Source organism: Solanum pennellii, chromosome 11 (genome assembly GCF_001406875.1).
Source record: "Solanum pennellii chromosome 11, SPENNV200".
NCBI classification, from domain to species: Eukaryota; Viridiplantae; Streptophyta; class Magnoliopsida; order Solanales; family Solanaceae; genus Solanum; species Solanum pennellii.
In genome coordinates, this window is record NC_028647.1 from 16,811,155 (window position 1) to 16,838,776 (window position 27,622).

General features: G+C 35.3%; 1 pseudogene; it reads right to left on the reverse strand.

The window, feature by feature from the left end:
* Positions 1-698: 698 nt before the first annotated feature.
* Positions 699-26,572, reverse strand: LOC107003709 (annotated as a pseudogene).
* Positions 26,573-27,622: the final 1,050 nt, after the last annotated feature.

The window sequence follows — 27,622 nt, forward strand, 5'->3', positions numbered from 1 at the left end:
TCTACATACCTTAGTTCATTTTGAGGGTCTTAACACATGTATTATACATAGTTACAATATTCAAACATTTCCATTTAGATCTATGACAATGTTAGGAAAACATATCCTAATAACTAAACAAAAGGATCCATTCTAAAATACCTGTGTTCATCCTAACTGATGGTCAAGAAAAAATGAAACAAAATCAGGATTTCAGCATCATGCCACTGGTCTTTGTTTCCTATTTTACAAGTATATGAATGCATGGAACATTCCTGAAAATAAGGCGTAATGAAGTAATATGAATGTGAGGAACATTACTATGTTACGGTCAAATAAAAATTAAAGAAGTTGGAACTTCACAAAAAGCGGGAACACGTTAAACAATAAGTGCAAAGGAAAACAACAAGATTATGTGATGTTCACACCGAAACAGGCAATGACAGATGAAAGAAACTCAATACTATTCACATGCATGACTCTGCTCTTAATACAAAAAAAGTCAAAACCTTCCCAAATAGACGATAATAGTAATCAACCAATCAATCAAAAGGCAACCTCATGCATCTATTTAGCAACTACTCAAACTTAGCCACAATCAACACCAATCCTATATGGCTGAAAGAAATCATACTTTTAATTTGTATCCTGGATGAGGAAAGATGTCCCTAATACAGAATGCCAACACATTAGAGCTACACAAGTTGAACAATAAGTGATTAAAGCACCCAAATATTCTATTTTTTTATAAGCTCCATATACAACTGTTTTATAGAGTAACATAAGATTTTCTTTGATTGAAATTGGTTTGGAAGAAACACTAACACTAGCCAACATTACTAAGAAAGAAAACTAAGCAGCCTACAAACATCTTGATTTTAGAGAACTGATGTTACTTGCGTCTCTCCCAGGGGTAGCTGATACTTCTCAATTGCGGGTTTATTCATGGGAAGTCTCAATCAGCCAGAAGCAAGAATGACCAACGTCTTCAAAATGCAAATCATGTGGTGAGAAAATATTCGAACACTTCCAGATGATGAATTGACCCTAAACTAGCACCAAATGTGTATTCATGGTTAGACGACCAAACTCCAATAGTGAGTGATAGTGTTCATCAGAGGAAGCCCGAACATCACATTGCAAACATACTTTACAAAGAAATGAATGTATCGAATTTGAAGTGACTTCGGCCTCCAAGTAGATGCTATGAAAAGTGTAAAATCAAATCCAGGGGTCATCCAATTCAAGAAGATGGCTCTTTTCTCAACACCTTTCTTTCTGATAAAGATTCCCCATCTCAATGATGGTTTCAGTTTGAGCCATCCAACAAAAGTTTTTCCTTAACGGTTACGGTCCTCATAAATACCATAGCTTAAAAATGTACTTGGTATGCATGGTGATCCACATGGGTAATTATTATATTCTGAGGTACTAGAAGAATCATAATGCTGGCCACTCATGTTGAATATATGAGAAGATGTTGCATGTCGACATTCTCTTACATTTCATGACTTCTAGTGCATATATCTTCCTTTTTAAAGAAGTAATAAGCTCCTTTATAGGATGAATTAGGAGTTGCAGCAGTAAAAGAGTTTTAAAATGATGGCTCTGGTGGGAGAAGATCCATTCTACTCTCACTTCCAGGTGGTTGAGCTTGTTGCGTCATGCCTACAAAGTTGTTATGAGGAAATGAAGCACCACTTAGATGTTCATTGACACTAAGATTGGTGTTTTGAGACTTTGTGGTGTATAAGACTATCGCTATACCCTGGTAAAATAGAGATATGTTCATTATGAAGCAAAACATTATAAAAGATATGGAAGTTACAAATAGGTGTTATTGCATATCTAATGAGTTAGATCAAATGGGCAATTATTAATACAAATATTAGCCTATAGTTAAGTAAGAGTTACAAAGCATTCAAGTGCTTAACTAGAATGAGATAATGTCATATATGGCAGCAAAATATAAATCTTAAGGTACTTTTTCCCATTTCTTTTTTTAATAACCGAGAAATTCATTTGTGATCCGCCCTTTGAGCCAATCACAACCTTTTAAACTCGGTTGATGATGGGCCTGCCCCTTTACGCTTCTCTGCTTAAATACCGGGCTTCAGTTTGCATGGTGTTGTACTTTGTCCCATTTTACGAGACAACTTACTAAGTATGATGACCTATGTTGCTCAGATTCTCCAAATAGGTTAACAAACCCATGCTATATCATCCAAAAAGGCACTAATTTTGGAGGATCAAACACAAACCCGTCAATATTTTAAAAGTGCTAAGAAACATAGATGGTTATTAAGAAGTAAATTTACTTAAAAATAACATCTTTTTAAGAAAGTAATTTGTATTCTGTTACAAAAATCAAACCTGCCACAATATGTTACACGTTTACTAATTGCAAATAGAGGACATTGTCAGGAAGATCTTCAACTTTATTAGAAAAATTAAAAAATGCCTAAAACATTCATCACTGATTCTAGATCTTCCATATACTCTTGTTTACACCAAAAACGAAACGAAAGCAAACAATTCATCTTCATTTTTTGTCTGTTGTTGCTTTTTTTCTTGAAGCATCCGAAATTCCTTTCTTTCCACACAGACCACCAAATACATGGGGGGATGATCTTTTATAAGTTGGTTCAGAGTAATACATCACATTATCGTACTTAAGACTATTTTCAAACTGATTCAACACTATTGCAGTCTTCTTCTATTGAGATCTGCGACAAGCTATATTTTCTAAAATAAGGTGGAATTGTTGGAGGGAGTACTATGTTGAAACAATGAATAACATGCTTAGACAAGAATTCACTTGTGAAACCTATAGTGGGTTTATTTCTAAAGCAATACAGCAACAGATCTAAGATTGTTCTTGCCTGTGTACGTGTGTATAATAAAGAATGCAGAAAGCCTAGAAGTGACAACTCACATGTATAACTCTCTTTATTGAGTATTGACGATCAAAGGTTACAACTTACAGTGCTCTACAGATACTAACATAGATATAAATAAATTTGTTTTTCCAACTCTTGAGTTGTTAAAGCTATATGTCGAATTTTGATGTCTAAATGAATAAAACTATTCCCAAATAACGCATAACTTTTGGATATGAAGGCATAGTTGATTAAATCATGAGAAAGAGAAAGCATGTCAAAAAGACAAACCATGTTGCAGGAAACAATTTATCAAGTTATCAGAAGATCACTAATCATAGACTGGCAAAGGACGGGAACACGGTAACACAAGTCTAGGACAACACTGTCTTAGTCTTAATAAAAGGGCATGCAGAGAATATCTCATGTGTTATTTACACTAAATGTTCAGGCTCATGTTACTGGATGTGTGGAGTTTCTTATAATTTATATTCATATTTAGCAATGAATTCTCTTTCATTTATCAAAGGACCTCCCAAAAAAGCGAACTCAGTAGTAAAAGCAAAACAAAGAACACAATAGAACACACTTCAAGATAACATTTTTTAAGCATCGAACTAATATCTTGCATCCGGTGGCATAAAAATATACCTCCCAACTTCATGTTAAATCCTGAATTAAAAGGAGACTGCTCTGATGAAGTTGAAGCAGGAAGACTTGACAACTTGAGTTGATGATCAAATGAATTAGGATGGTTCTGAGAACCAGTTGAAAGATCATACTAAGGAGCATCTAAGGTTTTATTCTGATTAAGGCTTAAAAGAGATTTTCCATTATATTCAAAACATGTATCTAGTTGCCATATGCCTTCTTGGCTATGTCGTCCACATATTCCTGCAAGAAGAGTTTGATGTTTGCTTAAGCTCTTCCTCATACCGGGAAGTTACAATCCATAGTCAAGCTTATCCAAATGGTAGTAACATGTTAATTATTAATAACCACTACTTTCACAATTTTACAATATGACAGAGACAAAAGGAAGAGTACAAACCACATCAAAATATAGGCTAAATGCAATAGCTGCCAAGTCGGTATATGAACCCTCATTTCGTCATTCAAGCTCATATCATATCATAATAAAAATAATAAACAAAATAAAAGTGAAAAAATACATTAAAATTATATAAAATTAAAAATAAATAAAATAAAAGATAAAATTAAAACAATAATAATAATAAGAATAATAATACAAGTTCCATACGAGACTAAAACCTAAACTCAACAAGTAGTTATTACCTATTATTGATCTTTTACCTCCATTATTCCCTATCTGTAGATATGTATGTATTGACACTAACAATTGTAGGTATTTGGAGACCACTTCATTCCATATAATTTTAGCCCTACTCTGTCCCCTTTACCACCTACACTTCATGTTTCACACATACGGACCGGTGCATCTATAAGTCAATGCAGAACATGTTCAAGCTATCTCAAGAGACCTTCTCCAAGTTTATCCTCAGTGTGTGATACTTGCACTTCTTTGCGAATGCGGTCATTTCTAATCCTATCTAATCTGGTAAAACTGCACATCCATCTTAGTATCCTCCATATGCATCTCTATGACACTTATCTTGTATATATGTTTCACTTTACCTAACATTCAGTACCAGACATGATACAACAACGTCAATCTTATAGTTGATATATAGAGCTTATCTTTCACTTTGATATGTATCCTTCTATAATATAACACCATAGTAACAACTTCTCCATTTACACTATCCCATTTAAACCCTAAGAGTAATATCTTCATCTATAATTACATTGTCTTGATAAAACGAACCTAAATAACTAGACCGTTTGGAGTTTATCACTATGATACAATCTATTCTCACCTCAACTTCTCTCCTCTCATGTTGACTAAACCTGTAATGCAGGTTCTTAATCTTACTTTTACTTATCCAAAAACCCTTACTCTATAACATGCTTCACCATAGTTCAAGGTTAGGTTGATATCCTCGTTTCAGCAATAAACATAATATCATCATCATTTAAAGAGGCTAAAACAACTTTAGTAGAAAAATTGTGCAAATTGCATAAAAATAGGGTGGCGACTGGAAGATCAATATTGGATTTAAATAGGCAAAAAACAGATTTAGTAAAATACTCGATCTCAAATACATTACGGTCAAACACGGTTGGGCCAAAATATTTGTGTGGTGAATTACAAAAACCTATATTTAAGTCATTTAGGGACGTGCTTGATAGCACCCATTTCCTTGACTTCGGTATCCAAAATGACAAAGAAAATATTGTTTTTGGAGGTGCTGGAAAAGATGAATTTTTCTCTACTTTGCTGCAAGCAAATTGAAGAGCATAATATTTTTTATTCTCTTAAATTTACAAAATAATTCGATCGGTCCACAACTTATTAAAAAGAAGAAAAGAAATCAAACATAATTATGTAAAAGAGAAAAATTAATTCAAGAATACAAACCATTTGATACTATGAAAGAGAATCAACTGAATGATAGCGTCAACCTGAGATTAAACCACACAACTCATAAATACTGCTAGAAACAACCCCGACACTCTTCATATCATCAAGATAATAGACATAGAGTTTTCCACTAAGAATATAGATTTTATCATGCTCCACAAGAGCATCCCACATCTTATTTGACATTCCACTTCCCAGGACAATTAGGTGAAAAATAAAAAGAAATGTTGGATATAACCATATTTATCAAATTAATTTCCGATGTTATCGGATTGATATTATTAAAATTTGTAGCCTCTGAGAGTGTATAACGATGAGCAATGGAAATTCTTCCACCGTATATGTGCCAGCTTTATTTAGCCTCTGGTGGAAGGATCTATTTTTTCCTATCTTTTATGATCTCCAAACAACATCATTTAATGCGGGTGGATAATGTTTCTTAATACACTGAAGAATAAGACAGTAACGGAACTACAACATATAAGCTAATGGAGATTTGCATAAAAATTGCACATAATTTGACATTTAACATACTCACATTCTCCTCGATGATCCTTCACACTAAAGGCTTCTGTTTTAGCCTCTCGAATATGAATCCCCTCATGATAACCTCATAAAACATTAAGCCTAGCCTGAAGTTTTGCTTCTAATCCAGCTAGAGTTGTCTGTAAATGTAAACTTGCCAAGACTACCTACACCTTCCTAAAATATAACTTGCAAGTCCCCTCTTAGAAGCGGCCTTTTCCCATCACACTCCTTCACAATCTGAGATTTAAATTCTTCTTCACTCAATCCATTATCGTCCTCATTATTGAAATCTCCTCCAATCACAACAAAATTTTGTTTAACAGTGGACTCCTGGCGGACTGTTACAACATGGCCTGTATTTCTATTAAGCTAGACAATATGGATAGCATAACCCTGTTCCCCTTCTACTTTCCCTCCTGTAAAGAGAGGCAGTGACAATTTAGACCTGAATTGAAGCTACAAATTTCTCCCATTTTGGCCCTTCAATTCAATTTGGAGAAAGCCGACATCATTATTTAGTTGTTCATATCAAGGTGGAGTGTATAGTCATTAAAAGCAAAATTACATGGAACTCAAATAAGTAGGCCCAACTCAAACCCCAAAAGCTAGCTATTGAAGTGCAAGAGAAAGAAGGTTGTATAAACTCCACCTCCGGACAAATATAGTAGTATCGCTGTTATACTGGACCATAACAAACCACCAAGCTCCGCATCCGTCATCCTCGATGGATGTATGCTAGACATTACTAGCCCAAGAAAAACACTGCAATACCAGCGTTACCCTCCAAGGCACAATGGACTGAAAGGGCGATGGTGGATCTAATACCATGTAACAACATTGGGTTTCAAATCCCAAAATCTAGCTATTGAGGTGGGAGACCCCAAGGCTACATAAAGCCCACCTCGACACATAGTAGTACTGATGTGGGAGTGGTCCACAAAAAAATTGAATCATTACTCTAGCTTTTGATGAAATCGCCATAGTTGTAAAGAATAGAGTGGCAAAGAACCTAAAGGCTTTGATTCAACTTCAACAAAGGCACTATTTCTAACCAACACTATAGAGAAAAGAATAAAGATTGCATATTTTTAGTAACATCCAAATGTTAGTCATGCTAATTGCTTAATTTATTCCTTTACGTAATTAGTATCCAATGGAAGACTAGTCATAAATCTATACAACTTTAAAGAAGAAATTTATGACAAGAAATCAAGTTAAATACATATTGAAGTTTGGAACTATCATATATACAATAATGTGAACTATATTGTGCCTATTGTATCAAATGTTCCTGAAGTTTCTCTAAAATACATGATGCATGGTTTCCAACCAAATGACCCTTTTAAAGCATGTTTTCGCATGGTTATCATACTTAGTCCATTATTGTACTAAAACCATTCTTCTTCATCTTTTTACACCAAATGTAGACGGCAGCGGCTAAAGGACCTTTCCTAGAATGAAGAGCTTGGATTACTTTTCCCAAGTAACTATCGAATCTTGAAAAGGTTCACATAAATTATATAATATCACGGAGTACTTTAATGTGAGCAGAGCATATTAAGCATCAGATATGAAGAGAAAGAAAATAGTTCATTCCACTCTGATTGAAGCCAGGGCCCTTTTCCATTTAGTATGCTTTATATCTAACCACTTATGGAGCTCTGTAAATTGATAAAGACTTAACAGAGATATTTTTTAAACTATTTAATGTCTTTCCAAACTGACATCATGTCTCTGTAACCACTCGTTTTACCAAACTAGCTCTTATATTGTTTCCATGAAGCACATCATTTCATGAAAAATCTACAACATGGAACCTAATCATTAGAACATACTAAATACATGACTGTTACTATGGTGCCTGCTGACCTAAATTTGTTATGTCAATCAAATCCAGGCAAACCTCCTCTCTACTGTTCACTTCTCAAATCTATTTAGAGAAATAAATAATAGGTTCAAAGTTAAGTCAAATGATCCTCAAGGGGATTAATTGTAAACACCTATAATCTGACATACCTTGCATTAAGTTTAGTAGGGACATGTTTTGCAAAAGCTCGCTCCACTTCTTCACTAAACTATTGAGCACAAAAGAACATCAAGAATTAAAGATACAAGAACCACCAAATCCAGAAGACATCTTGTTCAAGTGCAACACCAAAAGAAAGACTAATTATTGGCAGTGATCCCAAAACCAGGAAACACAAGGACGCTTCAATGTTGTTTCCCGATTTAATGTACTGGTTAATAGACTTTCTTGATCAAAATCATTCAATGTCATGCAACAGTACAAAATAGCCATTCCCAAATGTATTCTCAACTAAACCTTGAAATTGTGATCAACAAATAAGTTTCCTATCACAACTTAAATTACATATTCTGTTTAACAGAAGAAAGAGACTAATACACTTAAATCTGTTAGATAAGAAAGAGAAACTTGAGGAAATGGCATCTTAAGGAAGCATTGACACTGTTCAAATAGGCATAGATATTGAGAACACTCTCACATTGTAGAGTGAGAGAGATCTTTGTAGAGATTAAAATCGCAATTGTTAACAGAGGCGGACCGGACTTCCTTAGGTAGAGGGGTCATGGGCACCCTTTAACCTCGGCAAAATATATTTATACATCTTAAATAATGTATATATTTATGTATTGGCACCCCTAGTAGCAAAGGTAAAGTTGTTACACTGGTTGATTTGAGGAACACAGGTTTAATAAATACCAAGCTCACCCGGGTTTGGTTCCCACAATAGAATTTTCCAAAATTCATAATTTTTGACATTTTGTTAGTTATAGTCTATTTAGTTTTGTTCTGTTTTCGGTTGCTTCTTTTTTAAAAATATAAATCAGAGAGTTCCACCCGTAACTTTGTAGTGAGATGTTGATATGGAGTTGTTATTTGAAGGAAAAGAACTTAACATGTTTACAGTAAATATAGTTGTGCCCCCTCAAGATCCATTTTTCAAAATAAGAGGTTGCAACTTTCACAAATGTAGCTCAGATAACCTCAAAACGACTTTTTCAGGAAACATCAAACCATGTATTACACTTAACAAACTGAGTCATAATAGAGCAGACAACACTATGAACCTCTGGAAATGATGAACCACATCAATATGTCCGGGAATGTAATACTTAAGAATTAATCTTAAGAGAACATAATTCAATTGTCACTAGAAGAACCACAAATTGGCTAGTCATGAATCCAAATTTAACTCTTCCTTCCCCCAAGTACCTAACAACTATTAAACAAATTATCTGTTCTCAATGGTCTTCGTAAAATGACAAACATATCCATCAATATAATAACTTTTCTTAACAAATTTATTACCCACTAGACTATTATCCTATAATCACTCTCAACCTTCACCTTCCACAAGAATTTGCAGTGTCTTTCAATAAAAGTAACTACTAAAACATGTTTAGTTATTTGATGAAAAAATCAAAGTGCGACCCTGTTAATCTATTGGAAAAATTATCTCAAGAAGAAAGTAGTAAAACCTATTTACATGATACATTTTCTACACCCTGATGTTTTAGGTTAAAATGAAGATTATGGTAAGTTTACCTGGCAAGAGCTGGTCTTTTTCTATCAGTTTGACCTTCTTCACTACTGCTTACATCAAGTCTACGTTTTTCTCCACTAGGTATTCCCATGAAATTCCTCTCAGTTACTGTATTGGGTATCTTTAGATCTGATTTTTGAGTTCAAATTTTAGCTCCCAAATTCCTAACGGGAAGATTAAAAAGAGGAAAAAATAAAGAAACCAGATATGAAAGCAAAAAGGGAAAGCGGGAAAAATTTATACAAAAAAGAGAAATGGTTGAAAGGTTTCACGGAAATTTCGAGGAAGATCTTGAGATTATGTTTTCATGGCTGCCTGCCTTTGGCTTGTATGCTGGATATTTATTGATTTGGACCATATAAAACAAAAAATAGATCAAGCTTTGGAATTCAATAACATCCTACTAGTATAAATTTATAAAGTGGGTCTCGAAAATGGAAGAGTGTATGAAAATCTTACTTCTACTTTAAAGGTTGTTTTCGATAGATTTTTCAGCTCAAGGAAAAAAATAGGTCATAAAAATCCAGAAAAAAAGTAATAGAATAATTGGAAACATCAAGTAATGAATACACTAGACATAATATAATAGTAACTAAACATAATAATATGGTGGTCGAAGTACAAGCAAGCATTCTATATAACTACTAGTATGAATGGATAACAAGATAACATATTGTTATTTACTTACATTTTATCCTAATTTTTAGTGTTCGAGCCTCATATTTAAAGTCATATCCTTAGTAAGTTGGAATTGTAATATGTCATATCTGATCTTATTCTATCACACGACAAACCTAGGTGAGGCGGACAAGTACCATATGAACACATGCTTTATAGTGACCTATGATGAGAAAGTAAACTATGATATCGATAGACTTACTGATGGGAAGCTTCATATACATAACATGTTGACTAGCTGAATGATACATGTGACAAGTGATACTATGAAAACAGATGATAGCTTTCAAATGTCTACAAAGACTCAATTGGAATCCATGACATTACACTATGAAACTACCCATAGTAAAGACTCGGTAAAGCCCCGAATAAACCTAGAGATCACCAAAAACTATTGAGTATAATATGCTTTTTATTGGGTATATCTACCAGTTGAGTACTTGTATTTACAACATGAAATGCACAGTCCTAATAAGGGACGTCAGTATGAAAGAATGTACTTAATATGTAATGCATAATACAACCATAAGTAAAATTAGAGCCCAAAAGAAACCAAATACCTATTGATAAGGATTAGAGACCACCTTTATTTATACTTGTGGAATTCTGTATGTTACATTCTTTTGTTTACTTTTTCGTGCATTATAATAATCGTAAGACATATGATACAAATGACCAGTTTATCAGTGGTAGGAGAGGAAGACCAATGCTAGGCATTTTAACTCCTGGGATGCGGTCCTTATAATTCCACCAATTGGGATCGGCCCATGCTAGGTTTTCACCCCTGAGCTGCCACCCTTCTATATCAATTGGGATTGACCACTGCTAGGCATTTTCCCCTGGGCTGCCACCCATAATTATATAGATATCTTCACTTAGATTATTTAATCTTAGAGATCGTTGTTTGATATTTCTAACTCTTTTGAGATTGTTATTTGGATAATCACCTCTTTTGAGATTGCAAATGTGACAGCAACGTAATAGTTAGGAGCTTCTACGACTTAGTAAGCATTTTTACATCTCAAATTGAAACACATATCAAGTGAAGACAATTAACTTTTATACAAGAGATTTGAACTCTGTATGATAGCCAAATACTCACTAACTAATGTCAAATAAAAGGTATACATGAATGTGGAACCAAGGAAGAATGCGGAAGATTAAACATAAGGGCAGATACATATTCCAAGTAACAAAATATCAAATGTTCAATAGAGCAAGTAGACATCTTGTGAGGTAATATGATAGTCTAACACAATGGCAATAATAACTAATAAAGGGAACACATGACCGTTTTAAAGATAACACATATATAGAGATAATTGAAACAAGTTGGCATAATATGAGCAGATTGTATATCAAACATATAAACGTATGTACCATGTATAATCTAAGATCATTTTGATTTTTATATGGGAAATACGTGCCAAGGGTACTTTGACGATGAAACAAGTTCAGACCTTCCGTGCTAATACTAGCTAGAGTCAGCATTTACATTTAGTAACAAACTCATATTAGAGTGCTAACTTAAATGCTCTAGGGAGTTGGAACTGGCACTTAGAAAGCTTACTTTTTGTAATGCAGGTAATGAATTTATGCCAAAGAAATAGGAAATCGAATAGCCTTACATACCTTGCTGGACAACAATGGATATTACAATGAGTTAACCATCTTCCTTTCAGATTATTTATCTACAATGGAGTAAATGATAAACACTAGCATTAGTAGTTGATCTACAAGTTTAGGTTGCTTGATAGGACCAAAATAGTAATTGACAGTATATCTATAATTGATCCTTCAAGATTTCTTCCCATCCATCCATTTTCCGCTAATTATTTTTATATACTATACAACCTTCTTATAAGGTCCTCCAAAACCCCTTTGGCTTCTTCACGTCAGGAAACAGTCCTAAAGGAATGGCAGGAAGTAAGCTCATGCAACACTCAATTAAGTGGTGTATCACTACACTTTCAATGTTCTATTCTCTAACCAGTTCCCGTGACTTCTCTACATATCAAGCAAAACCCTCTTATTTTATGATACACAAAACAGTCCCTAAGCATCCCAATGTGGGAGAAACAGTATATGAACTCACAGATTCTGATCAACACCACATGAGTTCCAACTAACATTACATTTAAGATGCTAAAAACAAGCTCAGAATCAAAATTTAAGAAGACTCCACTCCATTGTTGTCCCAACAATCACATCCTTCCTAAAAAATTACCAATACCACACCATATAGAGGAAACACTCCTTAGTTCATTAACACATACAAACTTTTACAAATAATGCAAGAACAAGAGAGGGATGAAATTTTCCACAGCTTACCTTGTTGCACATAAACCTCACTTGCTAAGACTTGAATTCTTCAAGGTTTATGTTGTCTTCTTCCCCTTACCTTTATTTTAATCATATTATTCACTTGAATTCCTTAAAACAGAGATAATCTACAAAGTTGTACTTCAAAAACACTTGTTTCCTTTCGATTCTAATGGATAAGTTGTAGACTAGAACTCTTTGGAGCTTCTATGGCTTTCTTGGGAGTAATTTTCTGGGAAATAAGTGATGAATGAGATGTGATAAGCTTGAGTGCTTTGGAGGTCCCTTTTGGACTTTTTCATTTAATAAATTTGACAAATAATATTGTCATTTACTTTTAAGCAAGTAGGTGTATCACCTTCTTAGTTTCTGCCATAAGTTTTTAAGTAGCTGCATCATCTACTTGCTCTTTTAACTTAAATGCAATCCACTTATTCTAAGTAGGTTCATCAACTACTTGCTCCTTTTCAACTTAAAATTCAGTCCACTAATTCCAAGTATGTGCATCACCTACTTGCCCTTTTTCACTTAAAATGCAGTCCACTAATTCTAAGTAGATTCATCACCTACTTGTCACTACAAGAATATTTTAGTCAAGAAAGCATCTCAATTATTTTACACCATTTTCCCCATCTTAGTTTTTTACAAGACCGTAGCACTAATACACACTTAACCACTTTGACTTTTACATCGAATACCATGCTTTACTATCCCAAGTTTGATTTGTTTTCAAGTTCAGTTATTCATATATGTGCTGGAAAGCACGAGCGGGGTATTATACTCTTAATCATATTCTATTGTAACCAGTCTCATAGGAAACCGAGTCCATTACTATGCCACAAGGAAATTCTTATGCGACATATACATAGAATTAGTAATGTAGAATACGGCGTGTTACATATTCTTCCAATATATTCAGTCTATCTGTACCTCTTATGTAATGATTCATGGCTAGCATCTCACACCTGTGCATTATAGCATTCATAAATCTCTTTTTCATATTTTAAAATCATCTAAGTCTCTTTTCTCTCATCTTATTCTCCATCGAAGCTACTTTCACCTCTTCTGAATATTGTCATTTCTAAACTTATGTCTTCTAATATGCCTATATCTATCTCAACATCCTTATTTCTGCAACTTTCATCTTCTCAATGTAAGAGCTATTGACTAACCAACACTCTACCTCATATAATATAGTAAATCTAACTATCACTTTGTACAAGTTTCCTTAAAGTTCATGGTGGCACCGTTTTATCATACAAAAAATCTAATCGAGCCTCTATTTTATTAACCATTTTCTCAATGCGGTCAGTGACATCGTTGTCAGTCTCCCTATTTCCATAGGTAATAGACCTAAAATATTTGAAGTTTATTCTTTTTTGGATGACTTGTGTATCAAGTCTCACTATTATATATGTCTCATGTGCTACGTTACTGAACTTGCACTACAAGTATCATGTCTTTTCAGGATATATTCTTTTAATCTCCTTACGAACTCCTACATCTTTAACTCCCTTGGTGAATCGAACTCGCAACCTTAAGGTGGGAAGTGAGGGGTGCTTACCACCCGAGCAACTCCCACTCATCACAAGTATCATGTCTTTGTTGTGCTCAACCTAAAAAATTTTGACCCAAGGGTTTGTGTCTAGATCTCAAACTTAACATTATCTTTATAGAGAGTCTCATCAATCAATAGTAAAAACAACATCATATGCAATTAACAGAGATTGTGACAACTCACTTTGAATTTGTTGTGTCAGTGTATTCATCTCTAACACAAACAAAAATAAGTTACAATTTGATCCCTGGTGTAACCCCATTAAAATTGAGAAGTTTCTTTGGTGTAAGTCCTTATTCTTCTCATTATACTGCTCCACCGGTCTCCTTACTTGATGAATAATTTCTATAATTGCACGTCCTTATATGAATCTGAACTGATTCACAATAATTTCCATGCTCTTCTTCGCCCTCATCTCCACCACCCCTGCTCAAACTTTTATAGTATGGCTTAATAGTTTGATTTCCTTATACAATAGAATCATTGTACATAACCTTCACTTTTCGGGCATTTTTATCATCCTAAAAATGACATTAAAAAATCCATTTAACCACTTCATGCCCACCCTGACCGTGCTCTTCCAAAAATCCACAAGAATCTCATCCAACCCTATTTCGCTTCCATTATATATCCAAGGAATAACACGCACAATCTTCTCAACCCTTGTACACCTGGAACATTCAAGATCATGGTGTTTTGAGTGCTTCAGATTTTAAAGCACAATAAGTCTATATTTTTCTTCGTTAAAGAGTTTAGGAAAATATGACTGTAATCTTTGTCTAACGAGTATCTCCTCCACCACAATTTACTATCCTTATCCTTTATGCACTTCACTTGATCTAAGATATGGGATCTTCTTTCTCCATCTTGACTAGTCTGTACAATTTCTTATTTCCACCCTTGCCCTCTAATTCAATATACATGTGTATTTAAATATATTTCTAGAAATCAATATAATCCATACTAAAATTTATTTTTAAAAAGGAACTACTTATCTTATGTCCAGACAGGTTAACCCTAGACATAAATATATGAGTGCAACTTGAATGGATGATTTTATATATCACATGCATTTGAACCTATTGCATACGATAGTCTCATATATAAGTGAAAAATAATTAAGAAATTGACCAATTATCAACCAAATTTAGTTGGGTGACAATTTTATTGGGTCAAAAGTTACATATTTTTGTAAAGAAGGATAAAGGATCAAACCTATTATTTATAACAAATTTCTAAATATGTATGACTAACCATTAAAAAGTCATTTTAAAAAAAAATACATAATAAGATTAAGATGAAAGCACGTTAATATTAAATATCACAAGATTATGGAAAATATCTCATATCATGATATTAATCTTTTGGTCCATATGGATGTGAATATTTTATAATTCTTTTATATTTGACTGATCAAAATATTTCTTTTCAGGATAAACAAGTTCATATAAAAATGAGGAAAATAATTTCCAGTAGAGAAAATAAATTTCATAAATGTTATTCCCAGTTCATTGTCTCCTCTTCACCCACCCAACACCCCCCTTATCCTATTATCACAACCCGCATGTATACCCTAGAAGTTAGGGTATTCTTGGGTCATGGAATGGCGTACTTTACCTCTCGGAGGTCTTATACAAGCCGTTTCATATCATTCACCGCACATACATATACGAAAAGTAGTGCTGAATTAAAACTTTTAACAACATTTGAATATTCTTTGAAAATAACATTCGTATAAAAACCATAGGAAATAATAAGTATCATATCATTAAATCTTAGACTCAAAAATACTTGGGACACGACCCATACAACAAATATTGTACAACTAAGTCTATTACATTTCTTCAAAAAAAGAAATCAAAAGACATCTATTCCCTCGAGTCAAATGAGGACATACTTCAAACTTGCTTGAAAGATCCTATAATCCAAGTTTCGCTCCCAAAATTCCCTTCACCTATGAATCCCTTTAGATATAGATAAAAATATGAATTAGTACAAACACATGCACAAAGTATGGCATAATGCATAAAATCAAGATAACGAACATTTATTAGAAATATATCCTTTTTGATTAAAACATCATATTATAAGCATAAGAACAACATTTAACACCTTAGAAACACATCAGACACCACATAAGGATTTTATCACTTTTTAAGGAATATCACAGTAAGCTAAGTCAAGTTACAGTGAATTACCTCAAGCTTCACAGCGAAATCCTTTAACATGTAACCCTCTCACCAAAAGCTATCCTAAGACTCACTTAAGTAAGACAAAGAGAGACCGCCCATACACCCTCTCTAAGCATACCTAAATGACCCTTAAGACAACCCATAATGAGATAAATACATTTACAATATACCAAACCCATAAACATGAGATCCTCATATCAAAGGTGATTCTAAGGTTCACTTGAGTGAGTTGTGTAGTGACCACCCATACATCCCTTCACACACCTAAGAGATCCTTTCGACTCCTTAATATAAGTTCATGCTCACTTTATTAATCATGTTTCCTATCTAGATTAATCCTTAAGATTTTTCTAGTTAAGAGATAAAGAGACCATTCCTATGCTCACTCCACGCCTTAACTAGGAAATCTATAAAGTTACTTAGACTAGGTTCTTATTCAATTACATACTTCCTAACTTAAGTCATTATGTCCATTTGTCCATTAAGAGACATTCAACAATCACAAGATATTCACATAATGGTCTAGGAAAGACCTAGGGACTCACACATTAACATCTTCAAAGCCTAATCATGCAACGTCTAGATAGCGTCCTATACCACTACCTAAACCTCATAGAACTTATCTAACACTAGCATGTATTCCACATGATGAGAATTGTCAATAACCTACATAAACCATGGTAGCTAAGCATGGAATCTGGAGTTGTAACCTACTCCGATGGATGGTGTTCTATTTTCCAATGGTAGAACTTGGATACATCCTATGTAGCACAAAGTTAAAGAATATGAAGGGTTTTCTTTGTACTCTATCCTCATGTCTAATTATAGACACTCCGCTTACCATACTCACTCGGTGTTAGCCTTTGTTCTCATAGAGTAATTCAATAAAGGAGTACATGAAGAGGTTCCATGTCTAGTTCATAATCTAATCATATTACACCTTACCAAAGAGGGTCAACTAAGGCTATCTACAATGGTTAAAAGGATAGCTCAATGATTTTCCTAAGAATAATTCATGCCGTTCCAGCCAACCATTCCTAAGTCCACTATTCACACAAGAAGGATGTCGTTTTGACTTTCGACTTCAAGCATATCATAACCCTTCAACTAGGTTGAAGGTTTCACATAAATGACCCTCTTGTCTATGTTAAAGGTCATATTCCAATAAAACATATGCACACATCAAAAAGGAGCGTAGGCAATCTAATTCAAGGGTTCACATTCTTATACTTCATGTATCAAGTAAGAGACACAAGCCTACCAAACAAGACACATTTCACTATCGTGGTAATACATGTACAATATAATCCAAGTAGCATATAAGGTCAATCAATGCATATTCACAAGTCACCGTACACACCACTATAGAACCATTAACATAACCATTTCGAGACTCACAAAACCAATTAGGAAGAATCATGTATTAACCCTAACACTACACACATAAGGACATAGTCATAGTCTAACATGATCCCCTTACATCAACATAAGAACACATACTTCACATTACTCACATGTAGATAGATAGATAGATATGGTCATACTTCACACAAATCAACTAAAAAGCTATTACAATATATCATGTAATACCGAAAAGTCCATGATCATCATAATACATAAGTAATGCCGATAAGGCCACATAATTAACATTTATAACACATAGCACCACCACCATAAGTGGACCACATACATCACAACATAATTCAAGACCTAAATTACATAATATATAGAGAATTAGGGCAGTGTACTACCAATCCATTCTCGCCACTTCAATCAATAGATAAATCATCCAATACAGTACAAAAAAGAACTTAACCATGACCATGATCATCAATTCAATACAAAAATAATAATACTCAATGAATCTAAATTAATTCAATATAAATTTATCAATATAAGACAACCTATACATAAATGAAATACAGTTCTTACATTATTATATAGCCCAAAAAAATCTACATAAGAATTCAAGAAGATCAATCCATGAACAAATCACTCACATTAGATCCAAAATTAGGATTACATGATTTGAATGGGTCCATAGGAATTTTGATCTAAAATCATTCAATTAACAATAATCCAATCATAAATTATTGATCTAAAATGTATTATGCACCCATGGCTAGAATTCAATTTAGAAGATTTCATGTTTTGGATCATCTTTTAAATTCAATTGAACTGTCTCCTTGAAGAAAGATATTTCAAGGATTAAGAACCATACCTTAATTGTGAAGGAAAGCCGACAAGATTAATGGAGAAAAACTTGGAAAATCTAGCTTTTATCTTGGAGATTCAAAGCTTCATCAATGGAGGTTTTTTGTCAGTAGAGATGGAGATATTTATTTTTGGCCATGAGGGTTATGATTGGAAGTGTGAAATGGGGTTTAAATAGGTGTAATAATAGCCAATAACTATCCTCTAAAATACCAAAAAGACCCCTGAACTTATAAGACCTTTTAACCAAGTCAAACTCAACTCAAATTTCAGGAATTATCATGGGAAACAAGTCCGCGACGTGGGCTACTCCCGCAAGATTTTCTTAAATTAAATCCCGAACCAGTAGAGTCCGCCATGTGCCCGCGATGTGGAGCAACATGTTTTATCTTTGTGGACCAAGTCAGCGACGCGGACTGTCTCCCACTAAGTGAAAATATTACTGCCTTGGGCAGCTTGCTAGGCCAAGGCTTGCGTTGTCACGATCGGAGTCTAGACCCCAGACAAGAGCGGCGTCGTTGACCTCTCAGGGATCGCAGACAAGCCTACATACGTCATTGTTATTTCTTGTAGGTTAATCTTAGCGGAAAATTTGAACTTTTTGTCGCTTAATATTCATTTAAGACATTTGACTTAAACTCATAAACGTACACAATCAACCATCTAATATTAAGATCATCAAATGAAAGAAATAGTTCCATATTGCATTAAGTGTATACTTGCTAAAATTGCACCAATACAATGTATGAAATAAGATAAGAAAGAAACGCTAGTAGAACATACTCCACTAACTCAAATCTATATCTAAGATAGAATATAATGGGCAAGCATCCTCGAAAGCACGAGGGCCTACAAAATCCAAAGGAATGCTCCATGTCCGGATAGCTGCAACATTGTACTTTAAGCTCTGATGTCCACCAGTGCCTGCACCTAAAAGTAGATATTGTATGGGATCAGTACACAGTTGTACTAAGTATGGGTGTACGCAAGCATACACCAAGGAGATGCATGAGTAAAAATATCTCTTTCCTAACAACATTATTTATGGTAAGGCAAGTTAGTGTACTTGCCAAATTTAAATTTGGAAAGTCAGTGGACTTGCAAAATTTGGATTAGGAAAGTCATGCAATGAGATTAACATGATTCATCATACTTATCATTTTTCAAGCAACACATAACGTATGGCACATATCATATCACGTAGTTCACATCATTCTTTCATATGCCATGAGACCTTGAAATCATGGAATTGACATTAGGACTTCCCAAAATAATGTCTCAACATGTAGGACCTCAACTAGGGAGTCTTCTTTAGAAAATACAGAATCTTCTTCATTCATTCATACGTAATTTATTTTCATTCATTCATATACAAGTGCAATCACTAGTCATACATAGGATGTAGTTTAACACTCTCATCGGGTTTGCTGTGCAATGACCAAGAATAACCAAGTGTCATTACTTGACTCTAGCTCACCTCTTTATTGTCCTATCCTAACACCTTTTGTATCGTTTATTTCATTATGTGCATTCGTTGAGGCTGGTCTCATTCTTTCTTTGAGAACTTTAACTTTAACCGACATAGATCATGTGAGCGAAATCCAGTATGGAATCCCCACAGCAAAAAAAGGTGGAATCACCGGCGAAAGTAAACCAAAACATGCTAGCGTATATAGGGAATTGAACCCAGCTAGATCCCTATATTGGCAGTATAGGTTCAAAGACTAGGAGATATAAGGAGACCCATACACGGCATGCCGGACAATCTAATATCATGAGAGTTACGTGAACCTCCGCCCTTCCTGAAGGAAGGCATTACCGCTCATAGCTAGCCTATCGGTGCTCTGTATAAAGTTCAATTACATTCAACTCATACATCATGGAAGCTGGCTTCTAGCATGAGGACATCATAGCTCATTAGATGATTTCTCATCTCATCATTAGTAATAAGTATGCATTAACTTCAATGCTTTCATTAGAGTGTTCATAGTGACTGGTCTCTTCATTAGCTTTACACTCTCATAAGTGAGTACGTTTTTGTAACATTTACTCAGGCTCGTTTGAGATTGTTCTCATCTTTCACATTATCCTCTTATCATATTGTCACCTCATTCATTAACTATAACACATTTGACTTTCATAATTATTTACCCCTTCACGTGAATATTCATTTCATCATATTCCAGTACACTTGGTCATTTAGTGTGTTTCACACACTTACTTATCCCTTCTAGGGTTGCATCATTTTATCATATACATCTTAGACTCACTTACTTTTAAACGTATGTTAGACTTATGAGTCCACACATACAAGCCATGAGGCTTTATTTGTAGTTTGTCTAAGTGATTCATGTTTACCAAAGATTATGTGGTACAAGAATTATGCATCCTGTAGATATGCCAAGATATTGATTTCGATCATTAGAGGAATCATTTATTAGATATTTACTTACGTATGACCTATGTGTCAGTAATGAATTTGGCAAGGGAACCCAATTTTCAATCCCTTGGACAACACTTATTCTTATTTTAATCTTGATAATTGCATTTTTTTCAGATTTGAAGGACCCTAGTTCGATCCCCATCAACCCCACAATATTTCCTTTCTTTTTCTCTTCTCTTTTTTACTTTAAGTCAAGGATGTTGTGGGTTCAATCCCCCAAAAACTTATTATTTTTCTTTAATTTATCTCTTAAATTTTTCACCTATCCAAGAGGTTGTGGGTTCAATCCCCACTCTCCACATTTATTTTCGCCTTTATTTTTCTCCTAACTCTCTTATCCATTCAAGAGGTCGAGGGTTCAGTCCCCACTCTCCACATTTATTTTCTCCATTGTTTTTCTCTTTACTTTCTTGTTTAACTGAGAGGTTGTGGGTTCGAATCCCACCCCTCTCAATTCTTTATTTCCGTTTAGGATTAGGAGAGTCGACTTAGGGCACTCGGGTTGGAATTCCGTCTGCCTCACTCCATTTTATGTTAATTAATTAAAATATGCCTTAGTGAAATATTATAATTTTTAGTGAAGGTCACCCAAGATGGATTCCCCTTAATCCCATTTCCTCATTTATTTCTTTAATGATTTCTTTTGTGTGAGGTCTCGGGTTCAATCCCTAGCGACCTCAAGTATTTCATACTCATTTAATATTTTAGATTTGTTCATCCTTTTTTTGTCAAAACAAAGTTTATAAAGGTTGGAAATTTGGTCATGTCCCTCACCTATTTCATACTCATTTAAAATTTCAGAGTTGTACGTCCTTGTTTGGCCGAAACAAAGCTTATAAAATGCTAGAAATTTGGTCATGTCCCTCACCTATTTCATACTCATTTAAAATTTCAGATTTGTTCATCCTTGATTGGCCGAAACAAAACTTAAAATATGATGGAAATTTTGTCATGTCTTTCAACTCCCTTTTATCAATATTTGTACGTTAGTTCTTAGGGTAATTCATGGATCATTTAGTATGTTTTTAGGTGTAGTTTCGTAATTACATTTAGCTAAGAGGTTTTCTACTCAAATAAGCCATATTGCACCTTATACAAACATGATTTATACATGTTTGTGGATGTCAAATACAACCATAAAATATGTCATTTTCGAACTTCAAACCAACAGTATATGTCACGGCTACATATTGCACACACATAATTTTTCACATAATTTCGGAAGACATAAATTATCATTCATACAATTGAGAGCACAGTTTCATGAAAATATTCATCACATTACACGCCTAATCTACCAGCAGACATACAAACCTAAAGTCATTGGGAGCTAGTGACAGGAACATGTAATTGGGAACAACCCTACTTTTCGGAGTAGATTCATCTTAGAATTAATGGTATCTTGGGAAAGGAACCAAGAGTATGAAAACCCATACATTATTTCCCGTCGTTAAACCCTTGAACCTTCTGCCTAAAGACCTTCTGAAAACTCATGTCAATGTCTCGAAACCTCAACACAAAACTCAACGGAAAACCCTTCCTTTTGCCTTACGTTTTTTGTTAAAGTTTGTATATGTTTTAACGTGAAACTTCTTCAAGTCTGAAGAACTTTTGGTTGCTTTTCAGTTCTTGTGTTTTGGTTAGGAATAGAGAACGTGAAAAGAAAGACAGAGATATTGATGTGAGAGAGAGTTAACATGAAAGAGAGTTGAAAGAGGTGAAGTAGTTCAGACTTAGTCAAATAGGACTCTTAGGCAAGACTTAGTCAAATAAAATATCTTAACTGATAAATAATCATTAATAGTTAAAATATTATTTTCCTTTTTCATAAATCATCTATTAAATATTAATTAATTATATTAATTTACCAAGTTAAATAAAACAAATTAAATCATTGCTCCCACCTAGGTTCGATCCCGGGTGGAGCAAGATTTTACTAAAAAGGCAATTTCGGCCGTCTCTACACAAAATACCCCTCCACCTTATTAATTTAATAAATAATTACATATTTAGGGTAATTATGATACTACCCTTAGCCTGGAAAAAGACCACTTTACCCCTAGAACCTCCAAACTTAAGATTTCCCCTTTTGAAGTCCGGTAAAGACTCATCCGAGTAAATTTTCATATTCGGGAGCCCTACATGTCTGGACCCAACCTTTTCTAGCTCAAATCACTCCCCAAGTTAGTTGGTTTGGATGTGTCAAGGGTTCATAGGTCTAGTTCTACGCGCATCAATCCGTGTGAACCCGGTCTAATCGTACGCATTCTAGCCAAATTAACCAGTACTTATCATATCTATTTTTAGGGTTGTTACATTATCCCCCCTTAAGAGCATTCGTTCCGAATGACACCAGTAACTATCTAGCGTAATGCCAGTAATATCATAACATAGTTACAATACACAATTAAGCAATAGCAACAAAGAATGGAGAGATAAGGAAACTTAGACTTAAGAGTAGGAAGTCTAACCTCAAGAGCAGAAAAGATGAGTGTAGAGGGATCTCATATCGGCCTTCGCCTTCCACGTAGCACCCTCAACAAGATGATTCCTCCATAACGCCTTTACTGTGGCAATCTACTTGTTCCTCAGCTGCTTAATCTGTCTGTCTATAATCTCAAAAGGTACCTCCTCATAGGACAAGTCTTCATCGACCCCCAAACTTTCTACAGGTAGAATCAATGTTGGATCACCTAGGCACTTCTTTAACGTAGAAACATGAAAGAATGGATGAACAGAAGGTAGCTCCACAGGCAATGCCAACTCACAGGCCACTTCACCAACACGCTCTAGGATCTCATATGGCCCAACATACCTCAGACTCAACTTCCCCTTCCTACCAAATCTCATCGCCCCCTTCATAGGTGATATCTTCAAATAGACCGGGTCACCAACATCAAACTCTAAGCTTATTTTCTATTGTTTGCATAAGACCTCTGGCGTCTGTAAGTAGTATCTAACCTGTCCCTATTCACCCAGACCTTCTCTAAGGCCCCATGAATGATCTCTGGACCTAAAATCGATGACTCTCCAACCTCGAACCACCCAACTGGAGACGTACACCTTCTACCATACAACGCCTCAAACGGTGCCATCCCAATGATTGAGTGATAGTTATTATTATACGAGAACTCTATCAAAGGTAGATGTTCATCCTAGCTACCCCTTAAATTTATCACACAAGCCCTCGACATATCCTCCAATGTCTTAATGGTGTGCTCTACCTACCATAAGTCTGAGGATGATAGGAAGTAATAAGCTTCACCTGTGTGCCTAAGCTCTTCTGAAAGGATCTCCAGAAATGTGAAGTAAACTGAGCTCCTCTATCTGAAATGATAGTCAAAGGAATCCAATTCCATCTCAAAATATCGTCAATGTAGAGTCTCACATAATTCTCGGCACTTTTAGTAGACTTTACAGGGATAAAGTGGGTAGACTTAGTCATCTGGTCCAGAATAACCCATATGGAGTCATGTTGTCTCCTAGTCTTCGAAGACCAACCACGAAGTCCATATTAATGGCCTCCCACATCAAAGTCAGAACCTCGATCATCTGAGTAAGAGAATGCCAGGCTTAAGATGTTCTTCCTTAACCTGCTGACAATTAGGACACTTGGCCATGCTATCCCACCAATAGATCTGCTTAAGGTCATGATACACCTTGGTGGAACCTGGATGTATTCAATATTTGGTACCATGGGCCTCTGCAACAATTTTGGTCCGAAAATCATCCACATCTGGTACACACAGCCTTTCCTAGTACATAAGTATGGCCTCACCTCCCAAAACAAAGACATTCATCTTTACCAACACTAAGTCCTTCAACTCCATCAACACCGCATAAAGATGTTGACACTTCTTGACTTGAACTACAAAGGATTATTCAGAATTAAGATGAACTTGAACATTCCTACTTATAGAGTCAACCAACCGCACACCCAATATGGCCAGTCTGTGTACATCTTTCACCAACTCGTTCTTCTCATCCTCAACGTGGGTTGTACTTCCCATGCTTATCCTGCTTAAATTATCAGCTACAATATTAGCCTTACCCAGATGGTAGTGGACATTCATGTCATAGTCCTTCAACCGCTCCAACCACCCCCGCTGACGTAGATTCCACTCTCTCTATGTGAACACCTAGTGGAGACTTTTGTGGTATGTGAACAAATATACATACACTCCATACTAGTGTGCCTCCACATTTTAAGAGCAAACACCACAGATGCGAACTCCAGGTCATGAGTGGGATAATTATTTTCATGAACCTTGAGCTTTCTGGACGCATAAGCTATCACCATACCACCCTACATAAGAGAAAAACCCAAACAAAACCTGGATGCATCACAATAAGCAGTGTTATTCTCTCCACACTTAGGCAAAATAAGCACTGGGGCTGAAGTGAATGTGTCCTTGAGCTCCTGGAAACTCTTCTCACAAGTATCCGCCCATTCAAACTTGACTTTCTTCTTCGTCAAAATTGTGAGTGGGGCAGTAATGGAAGAAAAACCCTCTACGAAAATACAATAATAACAAACAATCAAAAGAAGCTACGGATATATGTGGGAGTAAGAGGTTTTGGCCAGCTTTTAACAGCCTCAGTCTTCCTGGGGTCTACCTACACACCTATGTCGGACACAACAAGACCCAGGAAGGTCATTGATCTAAGCCAGAATTCAGACTTGCTGAATTCGGCATACAACAGATGTTGTCTAAGTACCTACAAGGTTAGTCTCAAATGTTGTTCATGCTCTTCCTTGGTCTAAGTGTAGATGAGAATGTCATCAATGAATACTATGACAAAAGAGTCAAAGTATTGACGGAAGACTCTATTCTTGAGATCCATTAATGCAGTAGGTGCATTAGTTATACCAAATGACATAACAGAAACTCGTAATGATCGTAATGGGTATGAAAGGCCGTCTTTGGAAAATCTTCATCCCTAACCCTAAGCTGATATTAACCTAAACGAAGATCAATCTTCGAGAACAAACTAGAAACCCTTTTAGTTGGTCAAACAAGTCATCTATTCTGGGAAGTGGATACTTATTCTTGATAGTGACTATGTTGAGATGCCGATAATCGATGCATTCTAAGGGTTCCATCTTTCTTTTTCAAAAAGAACAGTGTATCTCTTAAGTCTGCACTCGGAATCCCTATCATAGAGACCCTTGAATGACCTTGCCTCCCCTTGGTGGGAGAGTCACTTAATAAACCTAGGGTAATCTCTGATTTCATTTCTACTCTTTCTTGAAAAATTATCCTTAGCTTGCCTTGACCTGTTCCCTACCCTAGTGTGCTTCCTTTTCCTGTTTTTTTTCCACTTGTTGGACCTGTACGATAATCCTAGAAAGGTCCATGCTATAATGCATCATATCTGCCCTACATTCCTCCTCGAGATCCTCAACAATCTTAGGTCCAATGTAAACAGGAGAATTCATCCTCGTGAAGTCCCTTAACCTTCTAGCTATGGTGCTGGCAGGTGGGTTCTTCCTGGGAAAACCTTGTTGATCTGTCTGGGCTGTCATAGTACGAGCTTGTAAGGTGATGGCTTGGGTAATCTGTACCAGGGCTGTCCTCACTTCTCCATCTGTCAACCGAGTTGGGTTAACAAACATCTCCATTCCAGTAGCCGGAGCTTGGGGAGGAACTTGATTTACCCCAGCAGTTGCTCCTCCAATCTCTCCGCCTGCATTTGTACTCATATTCATCTTTATGAATCTCAAGAATTGATGTTAGATATGCTCTTAACAGAAAAAAATTCAGACATTAGAGAACGCACGATAAGATCAGAAGAAGGGAATTTTTCCTATGCATCATGCAGTCTCTAATTCATGACAGTGGTGCACTTCACTACCTTGACTTAGAAACTCCTCGATGTGGTTGATGTGAACTTATTATCCTCAGAATTTAACCTTATGCTCAGAAAATAACTTTGTCTCATCCAGAGTGAAGACCCCAGACGAGACCGGCCTCGTTGACCTCTTAGAGGTCGTAGAAAAACCTACATACGTCATAGTTACTTTATCAAGGTTAATTGTAGAAGAAAATTTGAAGTTTTTATCACTTAACTTTCATTGAAGACATTTTACTTAAACATATAATTGTTCACAATCAATAATCTAATATTAAGATCATCAAATGAAAGAAATAGTTCCATACGTCATTAAATATATACTTGCCAAAATGGTACCAATACAATGTTTTAAATAAGATGAGAAAGAAAAGCTAGTGGACTATAGTCCACTAACTCAAACCTATATCTAATCTATAATATAATGGGAAAGCTTCCTCGAAAGAAATATGGCCTACCAAATACGGATAAATGCTCCACGTCCGGATAGCTGTAATGTCGTACTGTAAGCTCTAATGTCCACATGTGCCTACACCTAAAAGTAGATATTGTATGGGATTAGTAAACACTTTTACTAAGTATCGGTATGTGCAAGAACACACCAAGGACATGCATGAGTAAGAATAGCTCTTTCCTAACAACATGATTTATGGAATGCCAAGTTAGTGGACTGGCCAAATTTGGATTAGGAAAGTCAGTGGACTTGCCAAATTTGGATTAGGAAAGTCATGCCATGAGAGTAACATGCATCATCTTACTTATCATTTTTCAACCAACACTTAATGTATTGCACATATAATATCACATAGTTCACATCATTCTTTCATATGCCATGAGAGCTTGGAATCATGGACTTTACATTAGGACTTCCCAAAATGAGGGCTCAACATATGGGACCTCATCTAGG